We start from the raw sequence: 15,381 nt of genomic DNA, 5'->3' as shown, positions 1-15,381 counted from the left end.
ATGGATGAAAAGAAGTACATAAATAGAGAGAAGTAAGCCGGGCATGGTGGCACATGCCTGTAATCCCAGCACTTTGGGAGGCTGAGGGCAGGAAGTCTAAGTTTGATCCCATCATGGGCAACTTAGAGTCTTTTGGAGACCTTCCTTCAAAAATTAAAATAAAATAAAAATTTAGAAAGGCCTCGGGATGTATCTCAGTGAAAAGGCTCTGGGTTCAATTCCCAGTATGAGGGAGAGAGACAAAAAGACTGAGGGAGAGAGATAGACAGACAGACTGACTGATAGCCAACTTGCAAATAGTGGAATATGCTCAGGGTTGGGTAGGTGATTGACTCATGACAGGTGATGACCTGGTATGACAAATCCAGTGGTATGTTGCTAACTTCGGATCTGCCTTGAGTGCTGGAGGAGACCTGATCCAGTTGCTTACTCCTTTCCCTTCCGTCATGAGCACATTTGGACAAGATGTTGACCAGGTAAAGGAAGGAGAGAACACACTGGGCAGGACATCCCAGGACCAGTGCTTGGTGGACATGGCAGAGAGAGGGAAGGAAGGTGATGTCTTTGTGCTACAAATGGGCTGCATTGGGCCCCCGCGCCCTGACTGAGGTGTGGGCAGACCTGGGATCTTTTGCCATGTGATCATAGGGGTTCCAAAGGCCGGCACATGTGAGGTGGCCATGGAAGGTGGTCAAGAGCATGTAAAATGAGAGGACGCAGTGTGGTGACGTGGATGCAGCCCCCATGACCCAGAGCCTGGTGACGTCCTATAACTTAATTTCAAGGTGGCTTTGGCAACAAATTGGAGGAGAGAGAAAAAATCAGTTCAACTACTGATGCCACACTACGATTATAGAAGAAAGGACTTTCTGTCCTCAGTTGCTCCTTACATAGCAAACCGGATCTCTTGGAGACCCAAGCTGGGAAGATGTCCTCGTGCCATTGGTTTTACTGCATGCTGTTGTTTTGAGTTTTTAGCCAGGTCTTGAGGGGCCTCTCTGTCAAACAGGTCTGAGGGGAGGGGAGGTGGATCCCAGGGTTTCTTATTGGAACATTCTGCCACATGAAGACAAAGGAGCCTGGCTTCTCAGATATGGTGCAGACTCACAGGCGGCTCAGGGGAGGCTGATAGGATGAGAGAGGCAAACAGTCCGGGATTCCACACTGGAGGCTGTTGAATCCCAGCACTGCCTACTTTGATGGAGACACAAATGAGTTAAAAATGGGTCCAGTCCTCAGTGTGGCCAGAAGCAGACCTCCAGGTTCCTTGGAGTGTGTGGGACAGAAAAGCAATGGAGCATTTTAATTAGATCCCTTTACCAGAACTTCTGACCTTCTGTGTAGCACATTAATGTATTTTACTAATTATAAATGCAATTAAAAAGTACTGAAATAAAATTAGGCTGATCTATCTAATTTACATTAAGCACTTTCAAATTATGCAGATTTTAAAGTCGTTCTCTCTCTCTTTCTCTGTGTGTCTCTCTCTTTTTTTTTTTCAATTTGGGTTTCAGGGTAAAATTGTCTGCATTAAAACAGCTGGAAAAAAACCTTGTAGGAAAACAAATTTCTTTTCTGTGATTATTCTCAGTGTGTGAGTTAATTTTCGAGGCAGTAATATACTTAGCTGGCGCCGGGCAGCGGCTCCCCAAACAGGAGACATATGTGTCTCAGAGCAAGCGCAGGAACACGGTGCATGGTGGGAGAAGTGTGGTTTGGTTACTTTAGGGAATGAGGTTGAAAGGCTAACTAGGCAAAAAATACTGATTGGATGGTTGCTAAATAGTTACGATTTACAAAGAGAGCAGTGTAATGGCAGACACAATGTGTAGTGGATATAGTGAACCATCTGGTGAATTGATCCAGAAACAAGATTTTTTTTTTTCCTTTTTACCTTTAGGCTGATGGGCAGAGAGAGTGATTCCAGTGCCAAAATTGTTGCCTAGCATTATTAAAAATAAGATCATTCCATTTTACTGGCTGTGAAGCTAAGTGATCAGAGCATCTACATCTCAGACAAGGGAACGGAGCATGCAGGATGGTGGAGCCTGGACTGCAAGGGCTGGCCATTGTGCCTGCTGGCTGGGCTGGGGAGGGGCCTCAAGCTCAGCCAGGCTCTGCTGGAGGCTGTGTTCTCTAGAGGATGAGACCTTGACGGGGCCGCTTTACAGATTAAATCTGATCCACAGGTTCCTTGGAAGCAGAGGTATAATAAGCTCTTCCCCGGAGTTGCCTATAAGCTCCTTAAAATGCTGCCTGTGCAGGTTAGCAACCCTGGCTCTGTGCACTCAATTTTATTTGCAGCCCAAACTTTGCCCTTTAAGCTCCCCATCAAAAGGCAGCCTAAAGTAATTCCCCAAATTGGAGCTCTTGAGCTGCAGCAAGAAGAAGGTTTGGAAAGCCCCCACCTTTGGTGCTAAAGGAATGTTTCTCTTTGCAGTCAGAAAAGCAGTTGTGCCTCCTGTGATGGAAGCCAGGATGGCCACGGGCTTTACCATCTTCTTGCTAAAGGCTGGTTCATCCAGATGACACTTAGATAAGTTGTATCAGTCAGTGTTCACTAGAGGAACAGATTTAATATAAGATCTATCTATCTATCTATCTATCTATCTATCTATCTATCTATCTATCTATCTATCTATCTATCTCCCTCTCTCTCCCTCTCCCTCTCCCTCTCTCTCTCTCTCTCTATCTCTATCTATCTATAGCTATACCTCTCTCTATGTATTCTTACAATGGCCACCTACAGAATCAGATGTGGAACACTGTGAAAGGGCCATCTGTGCACTGGAGAGCCAAAGGATCCACTCAAAATTCGAAGACCTGGAGCTCACTACAGCCTTCTGTGTCAATCCATTATCAGGATGCCGAAGGGTCTGCGCTGCAAGGCTGAAGACAGATGTCCAAAGGTGACAGCAAAGATTGGAGCCCCTCTAAAGAAACAGAAGCTAGGCTTCCTTCTTTCCCTTTTTCATTACATTCAGGCTGCAAGTCTGCTGGTCGGTGCCATCCACACTCAGTTTGGGTCTTCCCTCTTCAGTTAAGTCATTCATCCAGATACATCAACAACTACACTAAACCAATCAGCTGGCATTTTCTTAAGCAGACACCATAGTTAGCTATAACCCAAGTGTTAGAGGGATACAGAGGCTCCTTGTGTTCTGAGGGCCATAGGCTCAGTACCCCTGGGTTGGGTAGTTGTTTTTATTTGTTCTTTCAGCTTCACCCATTTGCCCACATCGGAAATGCTGAGATGGAATTTTTCTCTCTAGGATGAGCAACCAGATGCTATATTAGAGGTAGATGCTTGAGATTTCTCTTCTAGGAAGTACCCAACCAGTGGCATGAATTGACATTGACACAGCTAACTTCCCCCATCCTTCATCTTATCCAAAGGCAAGAAGCACCACTGAAAAACGTTACCTCTTTTCTTTGTCATTCTGTAAGGCCACAGTGGAATGAAGCACGTCCTCATCACTTTTCTGGCCTTGGGCTTAATTCTTCTCAGACAAACATTGTTCTAAAAGATCCTGTGTCCTACCTGATTGCCCTCTTTCCATTGGCGGTAAGGGGGATGTTGGAAGAGTGGCAGAGAAATGACTGGTGCTTTGGAAACAAAATCTATGGACCTCAATCAGCTTCCCCACTTGCCACCTGTGGGGCCGGGAGTGAGTTATTTAGCTTCACTGAGTTTTGGTTTCCTCAAGAAGACTACTCTTGGTATATTACAGTGAGTTTTAAAATGGAGCAATGAGCATGAAGCACATGTATGGTGCCTGGAATTCATACTGCTACTTCAATCCTTGTTTTTTGAGCATCCATTTAGTTTTTGATGAGACAGGGCTGAATTAGTGAAGTAATAGAATTCTACAGATAGGACATTGAGCATCTATTTTATTGGGGACTCCATACCATATTTGGGCACAGGGGGTACATCAGTTTGAATACAAGGCAACGTTTATCTCTCTGGTCCCCTCTCTGGCTCTACCCCTCTCCCACAAATATGTGGTTCTATTCAGGACTTGGGACCTCAGAAAATCTGCTGCTTTCTGCTCTTGATCTTCTCCTTATGTCTTGTAACTCTCACCTACAATGAGTCTTCCTTGTCTGAGTATAGGCTGCTCTGTCTACTTGGAAGGGGCTTGCCTGTCCCAGTTCATGCCTTTCCCTGTCTACCTGTCAAACTCTGTCTCACCCTTCATAGTCCAGATCAAAGATTTCCTCTGGGAAGTCTTGTGTCTGCACTTTAGGTGATCTGGTGCTATATGCTCCCCTAAGGCCATATTTCCCAAGCATGTGTCTGTTTCCCTTGCTTGCCTGAGAAATCCTTGAAGTCAAGGGCCAGGTTCCAATCCGTCTCAGTACTATTCTTCAGGACCAGCATGTCATTGGCTCTGAGTAGTTGTTCAATAAATGCCATTTAAGTGAAAACATGCCTCGATGGATACAGAGATGCATGGATGGATGGATGGATGGGTGGGTGGATGAAAGAGAGAAATGAGAACATTCATACAAGAATGAATAGATGGACAGACAAACAAATGCACTGACATACAATCTTGGCTGAATGGTGACAGCGCTGGAATTTTTAAATCCAGATATGTTTTGGTTCATGAAATAGCAAAGCAGAGCTCTCTGGTTCACCAGTAGGATTTGAACATTCAGGACAGTTTTGTAGGGAGTCCCTGGGGCTAATTTGTGAGTTAATAAATCTGAGGATAAATGAACACATCAGCATGCTGTGGATTCCAGGTATGAAGTGCCTTTCACCTACCCAGGGGGAGCCCAGCCTCTGAGTTCTGCACAGCCCTCACTGTCGCTCTGCCCTTCCTTCCTCCCTCTCCTCCAATGCTGAGATAGCCAAATCCTAATTAATTACAGTGGCCTTCCAGCAGACCAGGCCTGGACACCAGGGTGTTCTCTGCAGCTGAAGCCGCAGCTTGCCCTCGTGTCCTGCTAAGCTCACCTCCCTGACAAACGTACCGAGCAGGTGTTTTCCCCACATTAATAATCAGAACTGACATGTTCTAAATGAGGGCCGCCTTGTCATGCAATCCTGCTCTGATGGATATGTGGGGGCACTGACGGCCCCTGAGAAATGTTTTTGCCATTACCAGCATTTCTCTGACAGCTTTTTAATAGTCCCAGTAAAACTGCAGTATATTGGAAAAATTTGTAGATGAAGGCAAAGGGCTTCTGTGGAGCCAAGGCTCAGGGTTGAAAAAATGCAGTGGTGGAAACACTGTGTTGCTCCAGTAATGGCAGTCTTAAAAAAAGCTGATCAGGTTGTACTGGGAAGAATCTGGGGGCAGTTTGGCCATATGTCTTTGAAGAACTTGGGATGGGTGACAGACAGAACTGAGCAATAGTTCCTGTGGACAAGAAGAAAGCACAGTGTTTAGCCTGGACTAGAACCTGGGTTAAAATGCTGCATTCAAGAGTCAGATAGATGGGTCTGTTAATTTACCCATTGATTTATTCAATAAGCATTATTTACCTCCTATTCATATACCACAAATATAATTAGTCTCTATAGATCCAAAATCCTGATTAGTAACTAATGTATGGCACTGGGCTCCTGCAAATGTGAGTTCTGAGTCTCAATTCCCTCAACTCTAACCCAAACTACTAATGCTTCTTCTTTAGGTTTGTATTGGAGGGTTGTAGATCAAAGATGTAAGATTATGTATGGGTCAGGGTCACCACCAGGAACAGATGGCATAGAGTGATAGGAGAGCTGAGAAGGGCATAATAAGAGGATTATTTATCAAAGAGTCAAGGGAACCATTAAAGGAGGTACAGCATCACAGAACTGACAGCAATGGGGCACTGCCCCCCTCCTGATCTTTGAAGGGGACAGGGACTATGAGTTGCAGGTCATCAGAGAGGTGACCTAATATGGGTGTTGTCTTAATTACTTTCCTGTCACTTGGACAAAATACCTGACATCCTCAACATGAAGGAGGGTAGAATTACTGTAGCTCACAGTTTTAGTCCATGTTGGCCAGTTCCAAGGCAGAAATGGCATGGGACAAGGGAGTTGTCGAGGACAACTCTTCAACCTGTAGCAGCCACTGAGCAGATAGAGAAGGGAGGAGCCAGAGACAAGAATATGCTTTTCTAGGTTACACCCCCCAGTGACCTATCCCAACTGGCCCCCACCTCTTAGCAATACATTCAGCTCTTGAACGTATCAGGGGATTGGGAGCCCCAGTGACATAAGCAACTTTCAAACAAATGGGAATTCAGAGGGAAAGTTTTGACCTAAACTGTAACAGATACGAACTTCTGAAGAGGGGCAATTCATAAGCAACCCTTATTCTAACAGAGAGGCAACCAGAGAAAAACCTTCTATCTCCCCATCTTCCAGCCTGGTGTGGTCCTGGTAAAGTCTTCCTTTGACCACATAGTGGGCTGGGGGCTCAGGATGGAGGAAGGGGTCGGGGATATAGCTCAGTGGCACAGTGTCTGCCTGATAAGTGTGAAGTCATGAGTTCAATTCCTGGTACAAAAAAGAAAAGAATGGAGAAGGAGGCCAAACGGATCTAGGGGACAGATGGGGAACTCTGTGTGGCACAAATGTCAGCAGGGCATTGAGTTCTCTGTCAAGGAATGATGGTAGTGGCTTTGGGTTTAAGAAGATTGTCACCATCGGGAGTAAGGCGACAGCTGGCCTTATCCCATTTGATCTGAGGTCCAGAAGCAGGAAGGTCCCGCAGGTCTTTTCTGACTGACCTGAGTTTCTCACTGTGTCTCCCTCTTTCATTTCCTCACCTTCTTTATGATCCACCAAGGGAGGTTGTCTCTGTCTGTTTGTGGTGCTATAACAAAATGCCCTAGACCGAATAACTTAGAAAGAACACTTATTCTCTTGATTCTGGAGGCTGAGAAGTCCGAGATCAGGTGCTGCATTTGGGAGAGCATCTTCCTGTGTCATCACTTGTGGCAAGGGTGGAAAGAGGGGCCATCCCTGTGTCCTTACCTGGTGGAAAATAGGAAGGGCAGAAAGGTCTAAGGTAGTTCCTTCCAGCTTTTTCATGAAACACAAATCTATTAGTCACTTCCCCAAAGAGACCACCTATGAACATCCCATCGCAACCTAGGGATAAGTAGCAGCATGAGTTCTGGAGAGACAACATTATTCAAGCAGCAGAGCTGAACAGGTCACCAGTCTGTTTTGCTTTCCAAGGGTTAAAGTATGGCCTGGAGAGTGAAACCAGCTATGGAGAGTTCATTAAGAAACTGGATCTTTGCCAGGGACTATAGGCAGTGTGAGAGACAGAGCAGAAAGCTGAACAAGCCATGACCAGGGTGAGTTTCCCTGTCTAGCACAGAGGAAGAGGCTGTGGGGTCTCTGAATTGCTCTACCTTCTGGGCCCCTCAGCACCCTTATGTCAAGGCCTTCTTATCTCTCAGCCTGTGACCCTCTCAAATGTTCCTGCTAAGCCTCTCCTAGCCCATTCCCAAGCAGCCAGCTTTTCCTATCAGAGGGGAGGACCTACAGGAAGAGAAGAAACAATGGTCTACTAAAGAGATGTCTTTCCAAGGCCTGGTGTTATGGTTTGTGTCTGCATGTCCCCTCAACTGCTTATGCAGTTATGGCGCATGTTTGTAGAGTTTATGATTGATTCAGGGGTGTGAGTGCTATACCCACCCTGGGGCTGATACTTTGCATACAGTGTAAGGCAAGAGAAAGAGGCTGCTTGCTGCCACTCCTCCTTTTTGCTCTTGTTGCTTTGCTGTTTTCCACTGCCAAGAACAGTTGCCCTCTGCCATGTGCCACTCTGTCTTGGAGCCAGCCAAGTATGGACTGAAACCTCCACAAACTGTAAGCTAAATAAACCTTTCTTTCCTTAATTTTGGGCTTCAGGTTTTTTTTGTCTCATCACTGAGAGAAAAGTAACCAAGACACCTGGGAAGAGATAATACTGCCCCCAAACTTCTACCAGCAGTGGCAGAACCTGGCTCAGCAGGGTCTTGAGTTCTCCAGGTCAAATTAGGCTCCTCTGTTCTTTTGCTGGGTGACAAGAACATGATAACTTACCTGCTCTGAGTGGTGACAGTGAGGCAGTAAGATGATCATGATCACCCACAGGCCCTGTAGACTTGTGCTGCCTGCCCAGCCCAGGGAAGGGCTGCAACCTGCAACTACCTGAGTCTGTCTGCTAGCATTTCCTTTACCATTTTGCAGCATTCTGGGGAGGCAGGGGCAGGAATACCTGTGAGTTGCCTCCTTGTTGGGTCATCTCAGAAAGCTGTCTTACTGACATAGGTGGAGCTGGGTTTCTGGGATAATTTTACTTACTATTAAAATGGGTCATTACTGAGCACATTTGCACAACCAGAAAATCAATTGGGTGCAAACCAGTTTGCTAATAGGGTTCATTACAGCCTCATTATAACTTAATTGCATAGGTAGTCACACAAGTGTATACACAGGGGTAGAGGTGTAAGTTGAAAGCTGTTAGAACTGGGATCAATCCTGGACTACTTGGCTTCTGAGAGGCAGGGAGCTTGTAAGAAACTTAGAGTCTAGACCAGCACTGCTTGATGTTAACACAGGACTCACCTGGAAACATTTTAATGCGGGCTCTGGTTTGGTTGATGTATCAGTCAGTGGTTTACTAGAGAAACAGATATAACACAAGATATACAAATGTGTAAGAAATTACAAGATTGGCTTAACACGGTCAGCCACAGACTTGGATGAGAAATGTGCAGAGGGTGTCTGCACACTAGAGACTAAAGGTTTTGGTCCAAGGTCTGGAGTTCACTGCAGTCTCCCATGAAAGTCTGTAACAGGAGGCTGATGGGTCTGTGATGGAAGGCTGAAGAATCTACACCGGAAGGATGAAGGATCTGAGGTAGAAGCCAAACAGCCCATGCTAGAAGCTAGGAGGTGATATCCAAGCTGAAGGCAAAGACTGGAGCTCCTCCAAAGAACAGAAGCAAGTTAGTCCTTCCTCATTACCCCTTTATACCATCCAGGCAATGAGTCATTCTAGGGCAAGTCCTCTACACCCTGGAGTATAGAATTGCTGAGGTAACTTAGTTAAGTTTCTAAACTTTGCAAGCTGACACAGTCAGTCAACCATTACAGTGAGTCTGGGATGTGGTTAGAGGTTTTGCATTACAAATAGCCTCCCAGCTGATGCTGGTGCAGGTCTGGGATATCCAACCATTCCAAGGAGCCATATCCACCCAAGATGGAGCAGTCAATAATAACATCTCACCTCACAAACCTTATTTATGAAACTCATATTTGGGGCTGCCTGATTCATTTCTTACAGTCTCCTCCTTCCTTGGTCTGTCTCCTGAGTACCTTCTAGGCTTGCTGCTTTTACATCAGCATCCTCTAAGGCTATTCTGGGACAAGTTGTTTCCCTACCTGGAAATTTGTACATTATAATCCTAGTTCCCAGGACATTAGAGAGAGGGTCTTTAAAAGGGTAATTAAGTTACAATGTAGTCATTAGGATATTACAGTAAAGTCCCAATCCAAGGTGACAGGTGTGACAGAGGACAGTAGGACACAGACACACACACAGAGGGAAAACCATAGGAAGACAGGGTAAAGGCAGCATCCACAGTCCTGGAGAAAGCCATCAGAAGAGTGAGCCCTGATGACAACTTGATCTTGGACTTCCAATCTCCAGAATTGTGAGGATATTTTTTGTAACCTGCCCAGTCTGTGTGCATTGTCACAGTATCCCTAGCAGAGGAATGCACACGGTGCTCAGCTTTCACACACCTGTACTTCTATCCACCAGTGTTCGCAGCATCTCTGACACTGCTGTCACTTCCCTAACTTGGACAACACCCTTACTGGATGGACACAGCTGGGAAAACCCTGAACTTTCTTCCTCAAGAAGCAGAGCAAAATATGCACTCAGGTTTCCATTCCCCTTGTGAGACCTCACAGTTACTTTGCCAGTACTGAGCCTCACTGATGATAATTTCTTTCTGGGGTGTGTGTGTCTGTGTGTGTGTCTGTGCGTGTACACATGTGCAAAATGTGAAGGACATGGAGAATCAGCCTGGTCTCAATCAGTCTTCTTTCCTTCAAAAACACATAGCTATAGAAGTTATCCATCCAGAAAACTTCACATCTATAATGGATAATAAGAAATGAAATGTGCATATACCTGTGAAACCATCACTGCAATCAAGATAATGAGGATATGCCTTACCTCCAAGGGTTTCTTTGTATTCCTTTGTAATCTCTCCACCCCTGCCACTCCTTGCTTCCCATTTCCTCAAGCAACAATGGATCTATTTGCCACTCTATAGCTCAATTCATGAATTCTAGAATTTTATGTAAATGCAACCATAGAGGGCGAACCATTTTAAAAGCACTATTGAGATAGGCGACACACTGCAGTAGCCCAGTTTCATGATACAATGACTTTTCACAAATTCATAGTATACCATTATCACCACAAACACAATTCTTTTTTTTTTTTTTTCTTTTGGTTTTTCTCCGGTACCAGGAACCGAATTCACGACCTTGCGCTTGCCAGGCAGGCACTTTGCCGCTGAGCTAAATCCCCAGCCCTACAAACACAATTCTGTAACTCTCCACACCCAGAAATATTTCATTTGTGTTAGTCCTTCCTAGTTCTGGGCAATTTCTGAAGCTCCATGAAGCGTCTGATCTTACTGTCTGTCTCTCTGAATTTGCCTTTTCTGGACATTCCTTTTTGTTTTCAATGCTACAGATTGAACACAAGGGTTGAACTATATCTGCAGTCCTTTTATTTTGAGACAGTGTCTCGCTAAGTCACTAAATTGCCCAGGCTGAGCTCAGACTTGCAGTCCTCCTGCTTCAGCCTCCCAGAGTAACGGGATTACAGGTGCGTGCTACCATGTTCAATTCACTAGACATTTTATGTAAATTGAATAGACAGGGATCAGTAAGTGCTGTCCTTTGCATCTGACTTCTTTGACTTTAGTGGATTTCTAGTCTGCCCATGCAGTTGAATTTAACAGTTTTTCTTCCTTTTGTTGCTGAATAGAATTCCTCTGGGAGACTGCATCACATTTTATTTATCCCAATACCAATGAAGGGGCCCCTGTACAGTTTCCAGCTTGGGGCTCTGATACCTAAGGCTGATATGCACATCTGGTACAAATCTTTCCACTTCTCTTGAGTGAACAGCTGGATGTGGAATGGCTATGACTGTTAAACATTAGGTGAATATTTTCTTTCTAAGAAACTGCCTCACTTCTTTCCAAAATGATAGATCCATTTTACATCCCCACCAGCGGTATGCAGGGGTTCTGGTTCCTCATAGATTCACCAACATTTCCTAGGACCAGTCTTTGTAATTTTAGATGATCTCCTGGGTCTGTAGCAGTGTTTCATTGTGGTCTCAACTTGTACTCCTCCAATAGCAAATAATGGGGGTATCTTTCACTTCTTCATTTGCCATATGTCTGTCTTCTTGGTTTAAGTGTCCATTTAGATACTAGGAAAACTCTTGTCCATTTGTAAAATATGGGTTGTCAATTGTGTTGAGATGGTCTTATTGTGGTAAAATGAACACAACACAAAATCCAACATTTTAATCATTTTAAAGCAGACACTTCGTTGGTGCTAAGCCATTCACAGTATTGTGCAACCATTCTCACCTTTTGTCTCCAGAACTCTTTTAGTCACCTAAACCGAACCCCTATACCTGCTAAGAGGTTACCGTCATCCCCTCCTCCCTCAGCCCTGGCAACTACTCATTTAGTTTTTCTTTCTATGTGATATAACCACACAATGGAATATGATTCAATCATAAAAAGAATGAAGCCCTAATATATATAGCAGAATGGGTGAACTTTGAACATAGTCTACACAGGGAAAGAAGCCAGACCCCAAAAGCCACATATTAAAGGGTTTCACTTATATTCAATGTTCAGAATAGAGCCTGGAGATATAGTTCAGTGGTAGATCATTTGCCTGGCATGCATGAGGCCCTGGGTTCAATTCCCAGCACTGCAAAGAAAGAAAAATCCAGAACAGCAAAGTCTTATGGAATTTTAAGTGTTCTTTAGGTAATAGGGATACTTTATCGGATGTGTGATGTACAAATATTTAAATGAACCAATAGGTTGAGTACTTGGCATTGTGCCTGCATAGACCAAGCACTTAATAATTTTTAGCTGTTATTGGTATATCTTTATTTGGATCCACTCTTACTGGGAATTTTAGTGATTTATTTTCACCTCGAACTTAGTAAAAGCCATTTATATAGAACTAATAGGCCTCACTTCTGGCTTGGGACCCTGGGATTATGGTTGATGAATTCTAGGGTTGGCACATTGTAGTTTCTTAACTAATTTTTGTTGCATGAAGTGACTTACTTTAAGCAATTATGATAGTAATGATAATTATAATAATTATTAATTTCAGTGACTAACCGTCTGTCTCTGAGTTAACCTAGCTGTAGTTACTCTTGCTGGAGGGTACCTTCCTCTCTCTAAAATCCTGCTGATAAAGCGTCTCCAGGGTCCCTCTGCAGCTGCTGTGCCCCTTAGGTTCTAACGTTGTCCTTTCTTAGCTTTTGCCGAAGTCTTTTCTTCAGCAAGCTGCTCTCTGTTTGCTTGTTTGCTACTCCTACTAAGGAGGCTTTAACTTGTACCAAATGTCTCTGTCCTCTGCCCTCCAGGCTCCACTCACCAACTTTTCCTCTGTCTTCTTTATAAAACACAAACAGTAGCAGCAGCAGCAGCAGCAGCAACTGTAAACTCAGGCCCTGTTGCTGAACTTGTGGCTTGTTCTAGTTAGTGGAGTCCTCCCCTAATTCCACCATTTCACAGCTGAGGAAATTCAAGCTCAAAGGCCATGTGACCTCCCCAAGGTCACCTGGCTGGAGTGTTCCTGACTCCTGAGCCCAGCCTCTCATGTACTCCTCTATATGTATCTTCTTTCTAAGGTACCATTATTCTGCATTGGTTTCTGATATCTTAATCACGAGTAGATCTCCTTTAACTTCCTATTCCACCCCTGCAGCCTCTGTCTGGAAGTTCTAGCAGGCCACACCTTACTGGTCCAGGGTATCTGAGGTCTGTCCCCTCATCTTCTTGGGCCATGTCTTATGATTAGAACAGGAGCAGCTTCGCTGACCAGAGACTTAAGCCAGCATGGCTGAGAAAGGAGAGTGAAAAATGGGCCTTCAGTCACTAATGGACCGAGAAGAGGCCCAAAGTCCACTTGGGTTCACTCAGAAAGTCCATTTCCTTCTATCAGAAGGAGCCCAAGAAAACAAAGTGGACCCTATTCCAGGAAAGAAGGCCCAGCCGTCTCCACAGAGGCAAAAAGAATCATTTTTCTTAGGTGTGCGAAGGTCCTCGAAGAGTAAGGTAATAGGTTTCTTTATTAAAAATTAATCTTCTTGTAAAACCATTGCAATACAATGCACTTTAATAAATCACCCCACGCTTCCTAACACATTTATTATCCCTTCTCAGGAAACTGTGGAGCCTGGAGGAATTGGTGCTGCTCGCAGTCTTGCTGCTAGGCTCACTAATGAGCTCAGCTGGGGGCAGGGGCTGGGCCACCTTGGGCCTGAAGTAGGCTGGGGTGTGGGTGTTGCATTGGTGTTGCACTTACTTAATATCCATCTGGCTTGGTTGATATCACTGCCCCAGGCTTATGGCCCTATGGAATATCAGGGTTTGGAAGGTCTCCTAGGTAGGACAGCCCCTCTTGCTGGCTGTGATGGACTGTGAGCTTCCAGGTCTCCACGTGGGTGCTCTGGGGTGATGGGTGGTTCTGATACATAAACTAGGATCCCCAGCCAGCATCCAAGGGCTCCTGAAGGATACTCTCCATCGTTCATCTTCATTTTGTCTGCTTGCTGCCCTCTTCAGCTGTTGAGGTGCTGTGGTTTCTGAAGGAGGTGGAATTGCTCTTTCCTTTCCTAGCTGTTCCTCTTGGCTCTGTTTTTAGCTCATCTAGGAAGTTTGCCTCACATCTAGTATCCCCAAATTACAAAAGCCATGGGGTGCTCCCTGGGGTTCTCAGGCTGAAATGACATAGTTTTCATTGCAGAAATGACACAGCCATCTCTTCCCTTTACCGAGTGTGCCATCAGACCCCAAAGCCATACCACATGAGCCCTCCATCCCACAGCCTCTAACAAAAGCAGCCCCACATTTCCTGCCTGAAGATCTTTTCTCAGTAACTTTTTAGCCCTGGATCCAAGCTGGGAAAAGAGAGGTGTATTCTGCCCTCTCTGCATTCTCCTCTTCCGTGGGGAACACAGCAAAAATACTTCTTCCTCTAGTCTCTGTCCTTCCTATGCAAATAAGCATCTGGACAGAAGAGCTGCCCATACCACTTACCTATCAGTAAATCCCACAAGACACAGATCCAAAACTCCATTTGGGGTTTAGTTGAACATATTGTCTTTCTGCTACTTCCTCCCTATTTTATAATATAGTTCTCAAATATCATTCTTATCTTCTATGTTCTCTCTCTCTCTGTTGGAGGTAGACATTTCTGGGGCGACTCTATTTCTATTACTTCAATTAAACATGACGGGGGGACAGCCTAGGTCTTTGGGATCCTTTTCCTTCTCCTCATCCCCATCACACTTCTATTAAACTGAACATGCTGACCAGCAGGTACTGATGGATGACAGCCCTCTCATTGACACCCTGTTCCTGGTTGAAGTCCCAGGTATTTCCATTTTTATGAGGCTTGGCACAGAGTAGCTAATAGATGTATGTCTTTTGAATGAGCAAGGGAAGGAAAAATTAATAGAAAAAGCAACAAGTAAAGTCAGCTGTGGCTCAGGGGACAGGAGATCTCCCTAGTTGGGAGGAGGGCAAGTATCTGTCCTCTTAGAGAAGCTAAGCTGGAGATAAGAGAGAGAGAAAAGGGTGTCATCAGGGTGGGGCTTTGGTTTCAATGTGGTTTGTCCCTAGGGATTCCTGTGTTGGAGTCTTGATCCTCAGTGTGGTGGTTTTGAGATGGTGGAGTCCTGTGAGAAGTGAGGCTTAGGGCAGATGGTAGGTCTTCGGGGCATCACCCTCAGAAGGATTATGTTCTTACAGGACTCGTAATTCCTTTTTGTGAGAGTGAGCCGTGTAAAAGAATAGGCTGGTCACTTCCCCTTCTCTGGCTTCTATCTCATGAAATGATCCCTCATTCGTGTTTGTACTTCTTCCATTTTGATGTCGTCGTCATGAAGACTTTATTAGAGTTGGGCTGATGCTAACTAGTGTCATGCTCTCGAGCCTCCAGAATTGCAAATGCAAACTGAGTCAAGCTCACATAGTTCAATTTAGTAAACTGTATACAATGGCTAATACAAGGGGTAAGCAGAGGAGGTCAGACAGTGATGGGTCTTGGGCCAGCCATGTTAAGCCTTTGTCTTCATGCTGAGA

This window comes from Chinchilla lanigera, unplaced genomic scaffold (genome assembly GCF_000276665.1).
Source record: "Chinchilla lanigera isolate Chin_1 unplaced genomic scaffold, ChiLan1.0 scaffold00041, whole genome shotgun sequence".
Taxonomy (NCBI): domain Eukaryota; kingdom Metazoa; phylum Chordata; class Mammalia; order Rodentia; family Chinchillidae; genus Chinchilla; species Chinchilla lanigera.
Note: the sequence above shows the minus strand (reverse complement) of the source record.